General features: G+C 42.8%; 1 protein-coding gene across 2 annotated transcripts in view; it reads left to right on the forward strand.

Moving 5' to 3' along the window:
* Nucleotides 1-21,529, forward strand: part of KCTD1 (potassium channel tetramerization domain containing 1) — a 139,633-nt gene that overhangs the window by 1,202 nt on the left and 116,902 nt on the right. Inside the window, exon 1 of one of the 2 annotated variants that reach the window (XM_075920809.1) lies at nucleotides 11,859-11,964. The exons of the other annotated variant lie outside the window; for it this stretch is intronic. The gene's annotated coding sequence lies outside the window, so the exon portion shown is untranslated. Of the gene's footprint in view, nucleotides 1-11,858; nucleotides 11,965-21,529 lie in introns of those variants that run through there. 2 annotated transcript variants of the gene reach the window in all.

A 21,529-nucleotide genomic window follows, 5' to 3' on the forward strand; every position in this document is an offset into this window, starting at 1 on the left:
CCCCTTCGCAGTACAGACAGGACGGGTTGATCTACTCTCCTTCTTTAAGAAATGTTCCCCTTCTGTTCTCAATCAGCTAAGCTGGCAGCTAGATACAAGTTTATTTGGGAATACCCTCTGGGTACCAAGCATGCTTGGATTGTTTTAGCAAATTAAAAACGAGCAAAATGCTTTTACCTTCTCAGCAGTAGACTTTTTGAAGAGACCTCATGAGTTTGAAGAAAAGGAAAAACATGTTCAGATATACCTGACACATCTGAATATGCGAAACACAGTCTTCTTTAAATATAGCCCTTCACTTGTACACTGTTGTTAGATTGTCTAGTTTAAAACTAAGTATATTTCCTCTAACCCTACTAACTTTTCACTTGCAAAGCTATTTCAGACATTTCTAACTTAATATTTTAACTATGCTGTTCTTGATTTGAAGGGAAATTTTTTTATATTTTGTTATGATGTAAGATGGGACTATTAGTTCACTAAATAGTTTGAGCCAGCATGTAGTCTTGATCCCAACTCCAAGTGCAACTTTAATGTGAACGATTAGCAATTATTATAGTGATAACACTGTTGGATTTTTGGTAATTGCACAGTGTGATAGCAATGAAGATAACCAAACAGTGTAGAAGTTTTCCGAATGTAGGAAAGTTGGTCTGTGTCTTCTCTATTTATAAAAATGAATCTTCAATTTCCATTGATTAGGTTAAACCACATACTTAAGAGGACATTTTAACTAATTACTCAGACACATAGTGAAATACCACATTTTGAAAATGACTGCAGTGATTTTGTTGTATTAATTATGCCTGAAGCATAACGGAAATGTTCTAGCACACGCTAGAGGTCCCTCTTATAGCTGTAAGATTACTATTGTGTTTACAGTTCTTTAAATCTCTCTGTTTGAATAATATCAACTATGTCTGCAAACATCAACTTAGTGTATTTGTATTACAATAATGAAACAGAGACTGGAATCCCAGTACTTTTATCATTTGGACCCTTCTGAGTGAGATAATGTGCACATTCACCTCTCTAAACTCTTAACAGATTAGATTGGGACAAATTCTAGGCATTGATTTTTTTATAATATTTGAAAATGGAAAAGCGACTTAATATCTATATAATAATTTCTCTTTATTCTAAAAAATGAGGAGCCCAAAGCCTAAATTCCTTACTCAGTGGTGTTTAATCTTTACTTGGGTTAAATTTCTACTGATGTGTACAAATAAATAAGGATCTCAGGTTTTGGGTCATGGTTATTAAAGGAATTATGCTAAAGCGAGTAAATACCTAAATATTTAATAAATTTAGGTGATGAAAATAATAACATTTATCAACGTTGCGTATTCAGAATACCTTATGAACATTTAACTAATTCGTAGAATCTCCATGTAAGGTTAGCAAGAATTCTCACCATTTTACAGGTAGAACAACAGATATAAATTAATTCAGGGATTTGCCATAGGCCACTTAGCATCTTAGGGTATGTCTACGCTGCAAGGCTTTTTTGGGATACCAGAGGTATCCTAAAATAGCTACCCCACATCTTTTGAACATGTCCTCTATTGCGAAATATAGTGGACCTGCTATTTTGGCATCCCTGTAAACCTCGTTCCGCATGTTATTTCGAAATTTGGCACTGTGTAGACGTACCAATTTTCAAAATGGCCTATTTCAAAATAGAATCGAAATAAGATGTACAATTTGCATTTCTCAAATTGCATATCTTATAGTGAGCTAAGGGGGCAGTGCACCTTAAATGATAGAGCTGGGATTAGTGGGACAGGTTCTGATGTCCTGCCAGTATAAGGTGTTGTAACCATTAACTCCAACACAGTTACTTTGATTTAAATCAGATTGATAGTCACCTGTGATTTGATATTCAGTTTTGAATGGATCTGTATAGAAAAGTTACATATTTCTTAGTGATTTTTTTTGTAAGTACTTTTTGAAAGACAAATTACTGTGTTCTGCTATACATATTTGCAGGGCTCGCCAAGCGGTGGTGAGCCCCGCTCGCCAGCCGCATGGTTTTGCACGGTTCTGTGCATGCACAGATCGCTCTGCGCCGGCTCTTCCGGGTTGTAATCTACTCGCCATGGGCATGTAGATTACATTATTTGTCGAGCCCTGCATATTTGAAACATTGACTACTTTTGCTATCAAGATATTTTTATTTTCTGTTCCAGTTTTTTGTATCAACATGATTAAAAAATGGGGATGTTTTGTTTATAAAATGTACTAATTGCACATGGCTAGTGTTGCTTTTGTTGATTTCTCAGAAGTAACACTTGGGTTTCACTAGACGAAATCCTGTGTTTCAGGGTGGAGAAAATTGGGATTAAATTATTTTGCATGATCAAAACTTCCATTCATTAAAAATTAAATGACTTTGTTTACAAAAATGCCTGCTCTTTTCATTCACAATGGAAATCCAACATGTAAATGACCTGCATACCTCTTTTGAGCTAGAGAAGTCACTCACTCCCATGCTGAAGGAACCTTCAGTGCAGTTGAGTTAGATGCATTGATCCCAAATACCTTTCTGATGCAGAACATCTGCAAAGTATCCATCTTAATGATTTGTCACTAGTAGAATGGTTCGACTTTTTTGAAATGTAAAATTTTAATTGCAAAGGCTTTTTTAAAATGAAAACATTGGGTTTATTCCCTTTAAAAAATTAGGTCTTCATTTTTTCCCCTCTTTCCTCCCCTAATTTTAGTGAATAAATGGGGGGGAAGGGAAAAGGAAATATTGGGGTTTAAAAAATAGGGAGACAAAATTAAAATGTTTGAATATATGGAAAATCAGTCCTTTTTGAAATATGTGGAATGAAAATGAATGTGAAAACTCCTTTAAAACTCTTTACCATTTTTGGATCAACTATAGTCACTATATTGTAAAACATGCCTATTTGCTATATTCGGTGTTTGGTGTCTATAAAATTCAGTCTAGGTTCTGAAGGCACCTTTTTAATCCTATGCTGGACAGTATCCACCAAAATCAAGCGGCTCCTGGTCAGTTGAGGTTAGTTCTAAGGACCTTCCTTATTATAAACTTTAGCCTAGTGGTTAGAGCTTGCTATGGTAGGCCACTTGTTCAAGTCCCCCCTCTGCCTGAGTAGGGAAAAGAAATTAAGTGAGGATCTGCTATCTTTCAGGATGCTGCCCTAACCAAGGGGCTATAGAATCATTCACTTTCTTTGGCCCTGTTACTATGTAATTCAAGTGGAATGATGTCAATGGAAGCAATTGATACCCACATCAGAATAGTGCAGTGGTCAGAGCATTTCACTTGAGGGGTGGCCAATCCCTGTTCAAATTCCTTTGCAAAGGGCAGCTTGAATGGGTGGTTTCCCTAGCCCAGAGGTCTCCAACCTTTTTAACCACAAGATCACTTTTTTCAATGTAAGATCTACCTCAAACCCAAATACCTTTGACCCACTTCTTTCTTGCCCCTTCTGAGGCCCCCACCCCTGCTCCACTGCTTTCTCTGCGGCCTTACCTTGCTCATGCCATCTCCTTTCCTCCCCAAACCTCATTCACTTTCACCAGGCTGGGGTAGGGAGTTGGGGTGCAGGCTCTCATCTTGGGCCAAAGGGTTTGGAGTGTAGGAGGGGCTCCTGGCTTAGCCCAGGGTAGGAGATTAGGGTCCAGGAGGGGTTTCAGGGTGCAAGCTCTGGGAAGGAGTTTGGATGCAAGGGAACTCATGTCTGGAGCAGGTTGAGTGCACAAGGAGATTCAGGGCTGGGACGGGTTCAGGAAACAGGCTCTGGCTGGACACTGTTTAACTGAGACAGCTTCTAGGTGGTAGAGCAGTGGGGTTAAGGCAGACTTACTCCTGACCTGGTCCTGCACCACTTGGTCCTGCACCACTCTTGAAAGCAGCTGACACGTACAGCAATGGCTCCATGATGACTTGTGCTGCCCCCCATCTACAGGCACTAAGCCCACAGCTTCTACTGGCCATGGTTCCCTGTTATTGATAAATGGGAGCTGCAGGAGTGGTGTCTGCAGGCCAGGACAGCATGTGGAGACCCCCCTGCTCTGCCTTTCTCAGGGGCTACAGGAACACGCCAGCCACTTCCAGGAGCAACAATTTCCATAAGGATAATAACTCCAGCCATGACAGATTAGGCGTTTTAGAACTCTCTACTGAAATAATTAAATTTAAGCATAAGAGAGATGAAAATTATGAAATGCACAGACCAGTCACAAGCCAAAAAACACATTTCGCAAGCAGTAGCAGAAGTAACAACTACTCCCCAGGTACAGTAAAACTCCATTAGTCCGGCATCCAATGCTCCGGGACTCCTGATGGTCCGGCACCATCAGGAACCCGGAAGTGCTGGGGCAGCCGGACAGGCTTCCCCCATTCACCTGCTGCTGAAACTGACCAGCAGCTGAATCGGGGAAGCCGGGAGCAGAGCAGCTGGGGTGCTGCTGGGTTGGTCTCGTAGTGCTGCCCCTCGGGGTTGCGGGACCAACCCGGCAACACCCCAGCTGCTCTTGGGGACCCCTGGGGCAGAGCAGCTGGAGTGCTGCCGGGTTGGTCCCGCAGCGCCAAAGGACGGCGCTGCGGGACCAACCCGGCAGGACCCCAGCTGCTCTGCCCCAGGGGTCCCCGATTCAGCCGCTGCTGAAACAGATCAGCGGCTGATTCCAGGAAGCCCCAGGGCAGAGCAGCTCTGCCCCAGGTGTCCCCAAGAGCAGCTGGGGTGCGGCCGGGTTGGTCCCGCAGCCCCGAGGGGCAACGCTATAGGACCAACCGGGCAGTATGCCAGCTGCTCTGTCCCAGGTGTCCCCAAGAGTAGCTGGAGTGCTGCTGGGTTGGTGCCGTAGCGCCGCCCCTCAGCGCTGTGGGACCAACCCGGCAGCACCCCAGCTGCTCTATTGCAGGCATCCCCAATTCAGCTGCTGCTGAAACTGACCAGCAGCGGCTGAATCAGGGATGCCTGGGGCAGAGTCGGACTATCGTAAGGGGGCTATGAGGGTCTGGGGTGGCATCCCCTCCCACCCCACTCCAGCCCCTCATAGCCCCCCCCCCCCCCCCGCTTCTGATAGTCCGTCATATCTGATAATCCGGCACCCCCTGGGTCCTAAAGGTGCCGGATTATCGGAAGTTTACTGTATATGTTGGGTTGGGAGAAGAGAGTGCAGGATAGTCTGGCTGTGTCTACATTGGTGCAATCTTGTGCCAAAGCGGCCGCTTTTGTGCAAAAATATGCTGCCTGTCTACACTGGCAGGGAGTTCTTGCACAAGAACACTGACGTTCTAATGTGTGAAATCAGTGCTTCTTGTGCAAGAACTATGATGCTCCTGGTCAGGAATAAGCCCTCTTGCGCAACTGTTCTTGTGCAAGAGGCCGGTGTAGACAGGCAACATGAATTTCTTGCGCAAGAAAGCCCAATTGCTAAAATGGCCATCGGAGCTTTCTTGTGCAAGAGCACGTCTACACTGGCACAGATACTTTTGTGCAAAAGCACATGCCAGTGTAATGCTCTCTTGCGCAAATACTTTAATGCAAAATCTTGCCAATGTAGACGTAGCGCCTGTGTTTGTCAGAGTAACTGAGACACACATGTGGCTACATCTACACTGCAGGCTTCTTGCACAAGAACTGTTTTGCGGAAGAGTTCTCGTGCGAAAGGTGTTCCACAAGAGCACGTCCACACTCTCATGTGCTTTTGCACAAGAGATGTGCTTTTGCACAAGGGCATCCATGGCAGTGTGGACGCTCTCTTGCGCAAATAAGCTCTGATGGCCATTTTAGCCATAGGGGTTTCTTGTGCAAGAAATTCATGTTGCCTGTCTACACTGCCATCTTCTGGGAGAGCTCTTGCGCAGGAGGGCTTATTCCTCATGGAGAAAGGAATAACTCTTCTGGAAGAAGCCCTGTTTTCTGATGCTGTACTGTACATTTACTTGTGTAGACTGGCTGTTCTTGCACAAAAAGCCTGCAGTGTAGACGTAGCCACAGTGTGAGACAGCGATTTGCATTGCCAGGCTCCTTCCACCCCCTTCTCCCTGTGTGAAGATAAGTTACAGGAGTGGGGGGAGGAGGGACACCCTGGCATCAGCACATCCCCCCCTTCTCCCTCCCACACAGTATACAGCAAGCAGGAGGCTCCCAGGGGGGAAGCTCCAAGGCAGAAGGCAGAGGGCAGGAGCAGCATGATAGTGAGTGGAGGACAACTGAAGTGCCAGCGCTTGATAGTTCCCTGGCCAAACTAGTCAGAATCACCTGGCAGAGACTCTAAGATCTATTGGTAGATCCTGATCTACTGGTTGGTGACCACTGCCCTAATCCCAGGTGAGTACCCTAACCAATAGGTGAAAGATTGAGGGAAATCCTGTATCTGGCTTCCACCTCATTTTGGCTGTGTCTACACTGGGCCACTTATTCCGGAAAATCAGCCGCTTTTCCGGAATAAGCTGCGAGCTGTCTACACTGGCCCCTGAATTTCCGGAAAAGCAACGATGCTCTACTGTACAAAATCAGCTATTCTGGAAAAACTATTCTGCTCCCGCTCGGGCATAAGTCCTTATTCTGGAACACTGTTCCGGAAAAGAGCCAGTGTAGACAGCCCAATAGTCTTTTCTGGAAAAAAGCCCCGATCGCGAAAATGGTGATCGGGGCTCTTTTCTGGAAAAGCGCGTCTACATTGGCCACAGACGCTTTTCCGGAAAAAGGGCTTTTCTGGAAAAGCAGCCTGCCAATGTAAACGCTCTTTTTCCGGAAAAACTGAAAACGGAATAGTATGCCGTTTTAAGCATTTCCGGAAATTCATGCCTGTGTAGACACAGCTTTTGTGTGGTGCTAGGTTGTCTGGGCTCACCTAGCAGATTGGGCCCTGCATGTAATTTATGCAAAGCAATGCATATCTGAATTCTGTTCATTGATTGCTAGCAGAGAGATCTTAAAGGAATGAGTCAAAGTCAAGTCTCCTCCATTGACTGACTGACACTTGTATTTTGGTAGACTTTGGATCAGGACCTCAAGGTATTAGCCTACCTCTCCAACTCTTGTTAGGCTGTCTAGGACAGAGCAACTTATTTGAAACATTAGAAGTTATTACCAACAAAAGTAATCACGTAATCTCAAAGGTATGTGCATGCGTAACTCTCATTAATATTTATGGGAGTTAAATGCCTAATATCCCAGAAGATCTGGGCCAAATTGTTTTGTGTAAGTCAGTTTAAGCAATGGAGAGACACAGTAAAGTAACATAGCTAATTCCTTCCTATCAAAGTTTTTAAAAAGACATTGTCATCAAATCCAAAAGATGTGGCATTGTGAGCTCATTGGGATATTTCCGATCTTAAAATATAATTTGTAGAAGCCTGTAAAAAAAGGCTATTCAACAAAACAATTCACCGTCTATGCCTGTTTATTTTTTATAACACTTTTGTTGAACTCATGGAATTGGTGGTGTCACTCACTAAAACTGGTTATAGTTATCCATCAAATAATTGTCAATGGAAAACACCTTTAACAAATTTTAAAGAAAAATGTTCATTTTTTAATTTTCATCAAACTGAAAACCAAAACTTTTATAACTCAGACTCAAAATTCTTGGGTTCTAAATTTCATTTAGGCAAAAACCCAAAGAATTTAAAAGAGAATTTGATGAAAACAAACATTTTTCTCTACATCAGCGTTTCCCAAAGTGTGGTCCACGGCCCAGTACCGGTCCTTAGGAAAAAAAAAAAAAATACCGGTCCTCAGAAAATTTTTCGTGCACGATTCTTGGGCGAGAGCCCGCCACTGGGGCATCTTTGCTGGGCATGCTCCTGGGTGGTGGGATTAGATCTGGCAGGCACTAGGACCCAGCGGAAGGCCATGCACCGTGCGCACCAATGCAGAACACATGGCACCGGACACAGCCGGGGGAGCCAGCACCAGTCGATAAAGTGGCTGGGGTTGGGGCCAGGAGCTGGGGCGGAACAATCCGCCGGACAAGTAGAGCCAGCAACACGCCCCGGGGGTAGGGTGCGGGCTGTGGTTTCACCCACAAATGCAGGCACGACTCGGGGAGAGGACACAGGGCCACTCACCCGCTCTCCAGGGCCCCTACAAGCCGAGTCACCCGGCAGGCCTATGAGGGACCTTCAAACCTTACCAGTCCCGACAGGTGAAGTAGATACCTTGGGGAAACCGCCCAGGGCAGTAGACCGGGCCAGCTCCTGTTGGCACTGGGGGCTTTGGGAGGACCAGAAACAATTTATTTGCATATTCATCATTTGCTTAATGAATATTCAAATCTGCAACTAAATGTTACCGGTCCTCCAAAAGCTTGTGAATGGGTTTACTGGTCCCCAGTATCAAAAAGATTGAGAACCACTGGTCTACATCTTTCAAAGTAAACAAATATCGGTTAACATTACCACTGAAATAACAAGGACTACATGTACCAGAGGTTGTTTGTTGTCTGCTTTATGGATTAATCTTTATTTTCTTCCTGGCTCTATCTTCTAGGCCAATAGCTCTCAAACTTTGGGTTGGGACCCTGAAGTGGGTCATGACTAGGGATTTAAAATCCCATTTTAAAAGTTAAACAATACGTTTAACCGGAATCCTGCAGCAGGGAGCTGCTCCAACTGAAGTAGGCCACCAGTTACTCCAGTAAGGCAGAAACAAAATACAGGACTATGGAGCACTTTAAAGACTAACAAGATGGTTTAATAGGTTATGAGCTTTTGTGGGCCAGACCCACTTCCTCAGATCAAATAGTGGAAGAAAATTGTCACAACCATATATACCAAAGGATTCAATTAAAAAATGAACACATATGAAAAGTACAAATCACATTTCAGAACAGAAGGGGGATGCAGGGGGGGGGTAGGGGGGAGGTAAATGTCTGTGAGCTAATGACATTAGAGGTGATAATTGGGGAAGTTATCTTTGTAATGTAAGGCAGTAATGCTTACAGGATAACTGGTTAATCCTATGCATCCCTAGTCATTAATTCATTTTAATGGAGTCACCAGGGCTGGCTTAGACTTTCTGGAGTCTGGGAATGAAACCCTAGCCCTTGGACCAAAGTTCACGCCTTAAGTCTTCAGCTGTGGTACCCACCCTCCCTTGCTGGGGCTTGGGCTCTCAGAGCAGTGGGGCTCAGGCTTCGCCCGCCCACCATCCCATGATTTCAAATAGGTCCCCCATGGGATCATGTAGTAATTTTTGTTGCCAGAAAGGGGTTGTGGTGCAATGAAGTTTGAGAATCCTTGTTCCAGGCTTTTCTGTCTTCTTTCTTGCAGTATATAATTTAATATTGATTACTTGGTAATGTTACTTGATGTTTCCCTTGTTTATTTGTCTGTATTCTTTTCATTTCCATCTTACTCTGTAAAAATGAATAAAGATGTAATAAATATAAACAAAGTCTGTTGCCCAAGCCCTCAGCAGCCAGAACTTCCCTTTGACTTGCTGATCACCTGATGTACTCTCTGTGAGAATTGGTTTATTTGTACCCAACTGGATTATAGCCTCTGAGGAAGGGCCCAAGCCTTCGCTGTTGTGCAAGAGGCAGAGCATACTGCTGGCAATCAACAACTAGTTAATAGTGATAACCACTGTTGCTCAGAAATCAGTGTTGTCATAGGCGGGGAAAGGAGGGAAGAGAAGAGAGGAGTAGCAGACTTAGAAAATATTGATAATCCTCAGAGGCTAAGACTTTTAGAGCTTGCTAGAGAAGCTGAAAATTAGGGTAAAGCAATATTGTAGAGTCAGAATTGCTTTACTTCTCCATGTGAATTATACTAGAGGTATGTTTAAATTGTCCTACCAGAATAGATCAGTGATCCATCTAATTTGACATTTTGCCTCTGTGACCAAGCCTGTATGTCTCAAAACATACTTTAACTCAATAAGTGCCCACTGCATACCAGGCTCTTCAAACAGTGAAGTCAGATGTCGCTGTTTCAAGGACCTCACAATCTGTGGATTAACAAGTAGAAAAACAAGTTACCAGAAGCAACACAAAAAGTATAGGGAGATGAATAGGCAATAATAGGCAGATGAAACCTAATTTATGCATGGAAGCTTCATTCACTGTAAGCAGGATGGCATAGAGGGATTTTAAGTGAGATTTAAATCTGGATGATATCAGGGAAGTTGTACCAACCATAGAGGACCATGAGGAAGAGTCATAGAGTGTTCATATTACATGAAGCTCTAATTCACTATTTTTCCCTACATGGTTTTCATCTACATGTTTTGTTAGTCTTTAACATGCTGCTAGACAATTATTTGTTCTTTAAGTTTTTCCAGTTACAGACGCATAGAGGTGAGAGTAGGAGAAGCTGAGAAATGGGTAAATAAAGCTGGAAACATTAGCATGGCAGAAGAGACAGAGAGCAAACTGAATCTTGACAGTTATGGAGATCCTTCAAGGTGGTTAAATTTGAATATGAAGCAATGGAAGATGGGGAACCATCTGAGATGTTCAAATGACAGTTACATTATCAAATTGGCAAGCATGGAAAATGAGTTTAGCTCTGTTTTGTGTGGACTGAAAAGGGATTGTGTGTGTGTGTGTGAGAGAGAGAGAGAGAGCAGTTCTTTCAGTTCTGTGGAGATGGGAGAAAGCAGCTGAGACCCAAATCTCCAAAGGACTTAGGTGTTGCATGCCAAATCTACAGGTACTTTGAAAATCACTGGAACCCGCAAAGCCAGTGTTGAGTGCCTAAGCTTCCTATACAACACATAGGGAAAGACAAGTACCTGAGAATGGGATCCACAAAAACTACTAGCACAGGAGCCATGGAGTGGCCTAAGGTGGCTGTTCAGAGATACCAATGAGAGCGATGAGTCAAAAGTCCCACCTCTTTCACCAAGATAAGAACAGGCTCAAGAGAGACACTTACTTCTTGCAATCCACAACTGGCAATGTTCTCCTTGAGTTAGGTGCCTTAGTCATACTTGCAAAAGCAGCCTATAGGCATGCTAGCCTCCACAGACAGCTGGGGTGGAAGAGGGATGCTCTCTTATTATCTTTACCTTAGTGGTTAAGGTACTCCTCCAGGATGTGGGAGACTCTCTTTCAGTTTCCTCCTCTGCCCATTAAGGAGAAGAGATTTGAATAGGGTTTCCCATCTCTCAGATGAATGTCCCAACCACTGGACTATGAAGGGACCTGGACTCTTGAGGTCACTTCCAGTCCTATGAGTCACACCCACTTTTGCTGACCCAATTAATATTAAATCAGTTTATACAAAGTTGAACAGCTTCAACAGGCAAGGATGAGAGAGCCCCACATCAGAATATTGAATAGTCCAGTTGAGATGGGAGATCCTTCTCATCAGGCAGAGAGGAATATTGAATTGGGACAGTGCTTAATATGTGCTAGGACTTACTAAGGTTGAAGCTTGTGCCTCTAGGCATGGCAGTTTATAGCCCTGGCACCTCTGGGCTTGCTGCATCTGTTATGAATGTAAAAAAATTGCTTGAGCCCCAACACTGCTTCCATTACAAATTGAGCACTACATTAGGATCTCCCATATGAATGCCTGAGCCACCTCCTCCCCCATTTTGTGTGGAGTTATTATGCTCTGAGCACACCTGCAGATGACGTAGGCGGGGCAGTGCCTATCTTCACCAGGTGTAAAGATTGAGCTGGGGCTTATGTATGAAATTGGGGCCCAGAAACCTACCTGAATATAAATGCTCACTGACAGAAACTTAAATGCCTAGGGAACTTGTACAGGGAAAAATGTATTCACATAGAGCATTTAGGTGGCTACAGGATTATATGAGCGGGTATTCTATGACAGTAGTATCTAAATCCCTTGGTAGCTCTGGGCCTGAGTTATTTGTTGAACCTGGAGTACTCAGAGCAGGTGAGGCTCATCATCCAATTAGGAATTCATAAATAGGGTTGGATGCCTCTAAGTGCTGGTAGCCATAGAAGAAAGATTCCCAGGTTTAGAGAAAAATTCTTCATAGCTCTAAGAGGAGTTTGGTATGTATCTGATTTATCCTTGGGCAAAAACATTCAATGTTCATTTGGCTTTTGCTCTTAAATATGTAGAACTATATGCTGTCTACCCAAGGTTTCCCATGACCAGAGCAGTTTAAGAAATAACTTTCACTTGAGTTGAAACATAAAGTTACTCAGGGATTTTATTTAATTTGAGACAGAATCTTGTTTGGCTTTGAGAGAAGGTCCCAATGTGGATTTCCACTTACTATCACAATGGATCTCATTTTATGATCTTGTATCCTGAGCCAAGATCGTAATGAAAGACACCTCTTCCTGGTACTGGTTATGATCAGCATGATCTGAAATATGAGACTGTTTGGGCATTGTGACTGATGTCAGGGAGGCTGTACCAAATATAGAGGTCCCTGTGGAAGAGAATATAGAAGGATAGTATTGTTAAAAAAACTGAGGAAAGGGTTATTGTAATGTTCTAGCTCTAGCAGGGGACTGGAACTTGGGATGCCTGAATTCTATTCCTGGTTCTGCTTGTGACCTTGAGTAAATTACAGTCCCCCTGTGCATCAGTTTCTTTGTGTGCAAAATGTAAAGCACTCTGAGTTGGGTGGGTGACACGTGTTTTGTAAGAGGTAGGTGGTATTCTATTATAAATCTTCTTCTAGCTAGTGTAACGGTAGATTATCATAAACCTTAAGTTATTTTAAAATCTTACTAAGCTTTTTGCTATAGTAATATAGATGCCACAGATGAGTTACAGATACCCACTTAAATGCTGATGTCTTTTTAAATTCCATCAAGTGTCCTCTACTCTCTCTACTCTTTCTACTATTAAGAGCATCTGGTTTCTCCTTGTTTGCACCATTTATATTTTGTTATTCAATTCTGTCATCTTTTACTCTTCTTCTTTCCAAATGAAATAGTTCTAGTCTTAATTTTTCTCTGTTTAGAATCCCCCCTACATGATTCTAATCACTTGTATTGCCTCTAGGTATCTAATCTAGTTATCTATCACTCTCATCACTGTGTCTCACTGGATCTTTTATGAAGCTAATTCAAAAGCTATCAGCGTGAAGGAGACTTAAGGATGATCTTGTGAACAAAGCACATCATTGGGAGTTAAAAGTTCTGTTCCCTGATCACCTTCTCTGTGATCCTGATCTCGTGTACCTCAGTTTCCCCACCTGAACAAGATAATAGTAATTTTTACATATGGGTGTTGAGGTGTATTTAAGGTACAGTGCTGCTGCTACATCATCAGATGGATGTAGCAGTGCAGCATATGAAATACAGTAATTTGTTGTTTCCAAGATGTGTATTTAGTTGTTGAGGTGTGTAATTCCTTTTAAACTCTTTTGATTGTAAATCATAGGAATGTCTTGTATTGGTTACACTAATGCAACATTAAGTTAAAATAAATCAGTTGGGTCATTTCTCTTTGGTGTTCATGGTGACCATCAAATGGAAAGTCTGAACTGCAAATTGGACAGGCCAAGTAGACTTATTATTTTAATGTGGCCCAGGGGAGTAAGAGAATCCTCCCCCTTTAAGCCCTCCTGGGAGGGAAAAATGAAGCAGTTTCTGGTCCCCCATCTCAGAGCCCATTCCTGGAAGCTGCTAAGTAACCTCTACTCTCACTCCTGCTTAGTACATTGTAAGATGAGGTCAGTGAGGACTGCTGACTTGTCCTGGATTTAAATAGACTAATTCATGGTGTGGTAAGCTGTGCTATTTAGGAATAGCAAACCCTTCAAAAGCACTCTTAGGGATGACCAGATTAGTTGGATGCTAGTGCAGTGGGACAGGAAATGGGTTTGCAACCTAATTTTTTATGTGAAACTTGGGGATACCTCAGTTACTACCAAAACTGTGTATTTTACTTGCTCTATACCACCTTATTTCTCTCCCTTCTCCTCTTCTTGACACCCCTTTTTCTCCTGTAACTCTCCCCCAAAATAACTGCTACTTTCAGATCCTGTCTATTTAGAATACATGCTCTCCCCACCCTGTATTGGTTTGTTTTGGTCTTTGTGCCTCCTCAAAGGGAGCAAAACAATTCTGCAAGATTTTTCACATGAGCCTGATGAAGTCAGTAGGGCCACTTCTATGATTAAGGCTATCAGAACTAGCCCTAGGCTGGCATCTTCTCCGCAACTCTAAAAGGAGAGGGGTTGGGCTGCCTTGTTTAGTAAGGGAAACCAGTCATGTTCTGTCCCCCCTTCTCCCGCCTCAACAACAGATTAAGCTGCTTGCGGGGTAGCATTTCCTGTGAAAATCAATGGACTCTATCAGATTTTTTGAAGCTTAGATCTGTGTGCACTTCCCTTTGCTTCCACTTGATGGGCAGCTGGCTCTGCTAGTGTGTCTCTGTTTGCTGGGACCATTATGTAAATTGAGCCATGGACTAGATTTGCTCTTTCACCCAAGCAGTTATCACCCACGTTTCCCTAACACTTCAAAATTATGCCTTCCAAGCATTTTCTGACTTAAAGTTAAAAGTAATCTATTGCCAAAGTGATTTTTCAGCCCTAGCAGGCATATTTTTTTCTTTCTTTTTGTATAGCTCAGATAGTTTCAAGCTCTTTTATATAGGCTGCCATAGGTCAGTAACTGTGTGTATATTCAGAAATGTATATTTTTTAAATTACTCTGAACATAGAACAAAAAAAGTAGGCTTGGGGTTTTTTTTCCACTGTCCAACTCTGATCCTAAACATACAGTTATATTGGAACAGATGGACCCCGTCTCTCCACTGACTTCTGCAGGCCACATCCAGGAGGACCCTGCGTCCTTGCAGAGCCCTAGTGAAGTCAGTGAATATGCACAGATCTGGTAGGTTACCCTACTAGAATCTCATCAGTAAAGCTGTCAGTCTCTTGCCTCCAAATCCAAACACTTTGCTCATGTTCAGACACTAGTCATTCTCCTCAGACTTTCCACTTCAGATGTCTGCTCTCATTGGACTTAGTGGGAACAGGCAAAGATCCTCCTCAGAACCCCTTTCCCTCAAGCTTTTGGCATTTTCTCCAAATATGTATTTTCTCTCCCAGGTTTGAATGCTGCTCATCAGGTATTTTAAACTGGTTGAAAGGGTTTTGTTCTAAAATAGTTGAGAGACAATAAAACATGTGGTGGTCATATGATTTAAACTGACTTTTTTCCCCTCATTTTCCACTTTTTGTTTAGCAATCATTCTTAACTAAGCTCAGAGTCAGGAACACAGCCACTTATTCCCTGGAGCATGTCAGCTCGATAACACATCTAGCTCTTTTCTAGAATCTTGCTAGTATCCTTGATCTTTGTGAAGTATGTTGCAGTATCTCATAACTTGTCATTTTCCCCTGAAATGCCCTGGAAAGACCTTTGCTTAAGGTTGCATTTGCTGTTTATGTGAAATGCAACTGTGACAAAGACAACAACTAGGCCAGCATTAAGTGACAAAAATAACAAAAAATGGAACCCAGTGATAGCCTTTTGGGGTAGGAAGGAAAGCATAACAACTAACACCTGCACTGAATTGAAGAAAAAATACAAACCAATAAATGCCCTGTGTTTGGAGGAGAAAAAAGGGTGTAGCAAGAGGTGGAAACTACTGTAAAAATGAAGAAATTAAAATCCTTAGCCTCAGCATGGAACTACTTACGCATACCATAACTGCGTCACAGGAGGTATGCATCCCCTGAAACCAAAAAGGAAGCGGAAAGGCGAGATCAAACAGTGTGATGAACCAAACAGGTGACCTTCAGGAAATGGAAATCTAGCTGTGGTGAAGTCAAAAAGATAGGAACATAAACTAAGGTATAAAAATGTAAAATTGGAAGTAGGAGATCTAGGAGGAAATGTTCAAGAGTAAATACAAACAAATAATAAAGAAAATCAGATGTTCAAGAGAATTGGTGGGTCTGCTAGCCTGAGAATTAGATGCAATTACTACTTTGTTTCATTCTTCAGCAGGGAAGATACCCCATTCCTACTATATTCAGATAATAAATATGGGGCCCTATCTAAAATGCTGTACTTTGTTTAAAAAAAAAAGAGAGATGCTACTGTTTGACCAGGAAAATGTCACAATTCCTGGAGAGGAAAATAGGGAGTTATAAATCATTTAGATGATTTACTTTTCTCTAGGACTACTTTTTTAAATACATTGATTAAATATTGAATGGTGAGATGACAAATTTTGCAGATAAGACATAATTAATTAGCTTATTCAAGACCAGAGAAGACTGGATAACTTCAGAGATACCTAATAAAGCTTGAAGTAACAGAATGATAGGAATTACTAAAAAAGGATTAGGTAATCTAGAACAGTGATAAGCTACCTAGGCTATTGAATGGGCTGCACGTGTCCAGTGGGCTGCAAACTTGTTGTAACCAAGACGGTCTACTGCGGACCGGGATATGGTCCCTAGCCTCTATTTGTCATAAGCTGGGAATGGGCAACAGGATGGACCTCTTGATTACCTGTTTTGTTCATTTTCTCTGGGGCAACTTGCACTGGTCACTGTTAGAAGACAGGATACTGGGCTGGATGGACCTTTGGTCTGATCCGGTATGGCTACTTGATGCTCTTAACTGAAAAGGAGAGCATTCCTAGACCTCTGTTTCCAGCAGGCAATAATAGGATAGTGGACCATCAGGTCTACTATAGTTAAGCTCCTGTGAAAACTTGGTAAGGTGTTATTCCCTGTTTAGATTTTGTAAGTCATTGGCTACACAGTGGGGGAAGTGTCTTATTTTTGGTCTTTTCATTCATCATGTCCTGATCTATGCTCTTCTCGATTAAATGCCAAAGTATTTGTGGCTTTGTCTACACTGCAGACTTAGGTTGGTATAACTGACACTCCAGATTGTGGAAAATGCACACCACTGAGCGATGCAGATATACTGACCTAACCTCTGAGATAGATAGCACTGTTCTGATGTTGACATAGTTACCATCGCTTGGGGAGGTAGAATACCTATGCCAGTGAAAAGCTCTCCTGTTGGCGGAGTCAGGGATTTCACTGAACACTATAATACTGCAGTTGCTCTGCTGCAGCACAGTATGTGTGGGAAAAGTCCTGAGTGTTACAGAAATCTGTATTGGAAAGTCCAGTCATTTGGCTTGCAGTTTTGAGATTGAGACTATTGGATGCTAAATTTCAAATCCATGTTGGTGTCAACATGCTGTTCATTACAGAGAAGCTCACGAAATAAGTAAGAGTGCAGAGCATCTCTGGAGGAACTTTTCCCATGCACACCTTTATAGGCTATGATAAAAGTTCTTGTTGGATGTGTGCAAGAAGGAAAGAGAGAGAGGAAAAAACAGCCAGGCTACTGTTTTCTCTTTGCTGAAAAAGTCCTGACCATGTGGTTTCTGTAGTGGGATGTACTCCTTACTTGCAAGAAAACATTTTTGTGAATCAAGTGTACATGTCTCCTAGTCCCCATACATCTGATCTTGCAAGAGAGTTAGAGCTCATAGCTTTCATGGGCTTTGGTGGAAGGGCTTCGAATTTCACAGGATTGAGCCCTATTAAAGTTGACCTATATTTACACTCCCAAGAAATCAACCAAGGGTCTTGGTTATTTACCATATTGACAAAAAAAGTTATGCTGAAAGATGTTTGTGGCTGTCATCAAGTGACTTTCATACATAGTCACAGACCTTGTTAAAGTTGATATGGTATCCTAAGCAACCTTCTTTTGGGCTACGTGGAAGGAGCAATTAAACCCCTCTATGTAATGAGATAGTTGGAAACAATAGAAGCCACCTTGAGAAGCTGAGGAGTTCCCTGATTACATACCAGCGACTAAAGCAGGGGTGGACAAGATGCAGCCCAGGTCTGGCCCACCATGCCACTCCCTTAACCCCAGGCCAATTGAGAGGAAGGGCAGGGAAGCATGCAAAGTCATTTGCTGTTCAAAGTGGTTGACAGCTCTCTCCTCCTGCCAGGGGTGCGCAGCTCCTAGCGAGAGCTATAGCCCACCAGATCAGGTGGATGAGGTAGATGAGGCTTTCCTCAGACAACTGAGAGAAGCTTCCAGATCTCAGTCTCTGGTTTTCATGGGGGACACTAATCACCCTGACATCTGTTGGGAGACCAATACAGCAGTACACAGACAATCCAGGAAGTTTTTGGAGAATGTTGGAGATAACTTATTGGTACAAGTGCCGAAGGAACGGACCAAGGACCATGAGTAGCTTGACCTGCTGCTCACAAACAGGGAGGAACTAGTAGGGGAAGCAGGGTAGACGTGGGTGACAACCTGGGAAGCAGTGATCATGAGATGGTAGATGTCAGGATCCTGACCAAAGGAAGAAAGGAGAGTAGCAAAATACACACTCTGAACTTCAGAAAAGCAAACTTTGACTCCCTCAGATAATGGGAAGGATTCCCTGGGATGCTAATATGAAGGGGAAAGGAGTCCAGGAGAGCTGGCAATATTTTAAAGAAGCCTTATTGAAGGCACAGGAAGAAACTATCCATATACGCAGTAAGAAAAACAAATATGGTAGGCGACCAGATTGGTTTACCAGGGACATCCTTGGTTCAATGCAGAAATTAATGTTGTGCATGCAGCTTTTCCCTCATAGAAATGGGGCTACAGTGCTGCTGGCTGCCACTAGGGGCCAATAAATCCAGCAGCACCCAGCTAACATATAGAAGACACCACTGGGAGGAGTGAGAGGGAGCTAGAGGGTTAGCTGCAGTTCCCTATGCACCCTGATAAAAGGAGGCAGTGATGTGCAGGAAACTCCACACCAGGCTAGGGCTGAGCATCAGGTAGTTTCTCCCTCAGGATCCCTGGGCTATATGGGGGGAGGGGACAGGTTTCTGGGCTGGGATAGGGGGCTCAAGTTAGGCTCTGGGAGTTTGGGATTCAGGTCTACGGCCAGGGGGAGGGGCTTGTGGATGAACTCTGGTGCAGAGGGGTTGTGTGTATCCATCTCCCCAGCTGGGCTCTGGGCCTTGGGAGGGGACAGAAACAGGCACTGGGTTGCCATATGGGGATCTTTAATTCTTTACTCCTCTGGTAATTTGTGTGTCTGTATTGTTAGACATACTTACTGACAGGTGTTTTGAAATAACCCAGATTGAAACTGGGATGATTGTGTAGCATTGTTCTGACAAATACAATTTTGAGCATTTTAAAATATTGTGTGCAGAAATTTTTTTTTAGCCCAGAATTCCCCTAGGAATAAAGATAGAAACAAACACAAATGAGTCCCCTTCAGCAACCCTGCCCAAATAACCACTCATTTACAACAGATGGATGGTATTTTGACTCTTGATACTACGTTGGTGATTGTAGCCTATTACAGAGAAGAACTATTTACCACACTATTTTCTTGCTTGCATAAACCATACTGTAGTGTTGTGCACAAGACATCATTACTCAGAAAACGGTGCCTCGGGTGGTGTGCGTAACCTACTTATATCCTTCCACCACATCGGCCACCTTGACTGATCTTCTTCAGCACTCTGAGGATGAGAGGGGTCAGCTGCAACATACATGGAAACATCTGGCTATTTATTTGTCCAAGAGGAATGCATCTGTTGGATGATTCTTGCCTGTAGATCAAATTAGGTGGTTCTTAATTTTGTGTTCCATATTGAACTGGCCCACCAGAGAGATTCCCCACCTCAAACAGAATGGTAGGTTGTGATTTGGAGAGACCAGTCATGCTAGGTGATGTTTCAGAAAAAACCTTGTCTCCCTCAAATAGAGAACTGCTGCAGTTGTAATGTGGTGATAAGTGTGCTTATGTGGAGAGGCTATAAAGTTCTGGCACTGCTGAGCTTAAATGTCTCTTAGCTGATACAGGTTGGACTCTCTGGTCTGGCAACATCCGTGGTTTGAAACTAGAGAGCATCAGAAGCAGAGGTTGCCAGCGGCTCAGAAAGGAGCCTACCGACAGAGTCAACAGATTGCATGGGGCACCAGAGCCCGCAGCTGGTGGGGCAAGGAAGCTGGAGGGCGGGGCAGAGCTCGCAGGGCTCTGGAAGGCATGGAGCAGCACCTCAGAAAATCAGGGATAAATGCTGGTCAGTCAAGTCCTGGTCCTGGGATGAACTTTGCATTTCAAGACAGTCACACCCACTGTTTCCATTTATTTCCTATATGTACGGCCTAAAATATCAAGAAACTACATGTAAGAAGAATGTGCTGATTCTTGGCAGCAATACCAGGAATTGTATGTTTTTAATATTCCATGGGGACTTTGGCTTTTTAATCATTATGCAGTCTTTAAAAATTTAGAGACTTTTAAAAATCTCACTGCATATCTGTACATTCTTGCATTTTATTAATACCCTAGTAAAGTGTCCATAGGGCACAGGAGTTAATCCATATTAATGATTAACTGACTTCAGAAACAAAAAGCATGTGAGAATGCAGAAATCTTTGTGGAAACTGATTCTCATTACCTAGACACACTGTCTATGCTCCTGTTTTAAGTGTGACCTAACCCTTCCTTAGCTTGTTCAGAATTCTGTTAGAATCTAACATTACAGAAACAGGAGTGCTTGTGATTGTTGATCTCTATATGTGTATTGTGTGTGTGTGGGGGGGGGGTTGCATGGAATATTTATAACATAGATCTTTGTAAAGTCTCAAGCTGGGAGGCTCTCAAATTCTAAAGCTTTGTCTACACTAGAAAATTATACAAGTATAGCTATACCAGTATAGTAAGTGTACAGTATAGTTACAACCTTCCTGCTCCCAGCAGTTGCAATTATAGCAATATACAATATATAGGTCCATATAGTTATTTCCATATGTGAAGGGGAACAAGATATAGGCATATAAGTCACCTTTTATCCCATTATATCTGCATTGGTTTTTTTTGAATCACCCACCTAATCAACATATACCAATAAAAATTTTAAGTATAAACGAGGCCTAAGACTGGTCCAGAGCACATCATAATATAGGAAGATGCAAACTTGGGGAAAACTGATTGGAGTGGAGTTGGTCATTCATATCTTGCTCTTTAGTGAGGCTTTCAACACAGGAAATGCAAACCAAGGAAATGCGGTCAGATGAAATTACTGTGTGGTTGGTGCACAACGGGTTGAAAGACTAGACTCCGTTATCAATAGTTCACTCTCAAACAGGGAGGGCATATGCAGTGGGGCCTCACAGAGGCAGTTCTAGGATTGGTGGTACTCAGTATTTTCATTAATGACTTGGATAGTGGAATGGAGAGTACATTTATAAAATCTACAAATAAGCTAGGAAGGGTTGCAAGCACTCCGGAGGACAGGATTAGAATCCAAAATGACCTTGGCCAATTGGAGAATTAGTTTGAAATCAGTAAGATGACATTCAGTAAAGACAAGTGCCAAGTCCTTCATTTAGGAAAGGGGGGGGGGGAAATCACATTCCCACCTACAAAATGGGGATAACTGGGTAGCTGAGTACTGCTGCAAAGGATGTGGGGATTATAGCTTTGACAAACTGAATATGACTCAACAATGTGATGCAATTGTGAAAGGCTAGTATTTGGGGGGGTTAATATATGTAAGATATGGTGGTAATTATTCTACTCTGCTTGGCATTAGTGAGGCCTTAGCTGGACTACTGTGACCAATTCTGAGGC

The sequence above is a fragment of the Pelodiscus sinensis genome, chromosome 2, assembly GCF_049634645.1.
Source record: "Pelodiscus sinensis isolate JC-2024 chromosome 2, ASM4963464v1, whole genome shotgun sequence".
Classification (NCBI taxonomy): domain Eukaryota; kingdom Metazoa; phylum Chordata; order Testudines; family Trionychidae; genus Pelodiscus; species Pelodiscus sinensis.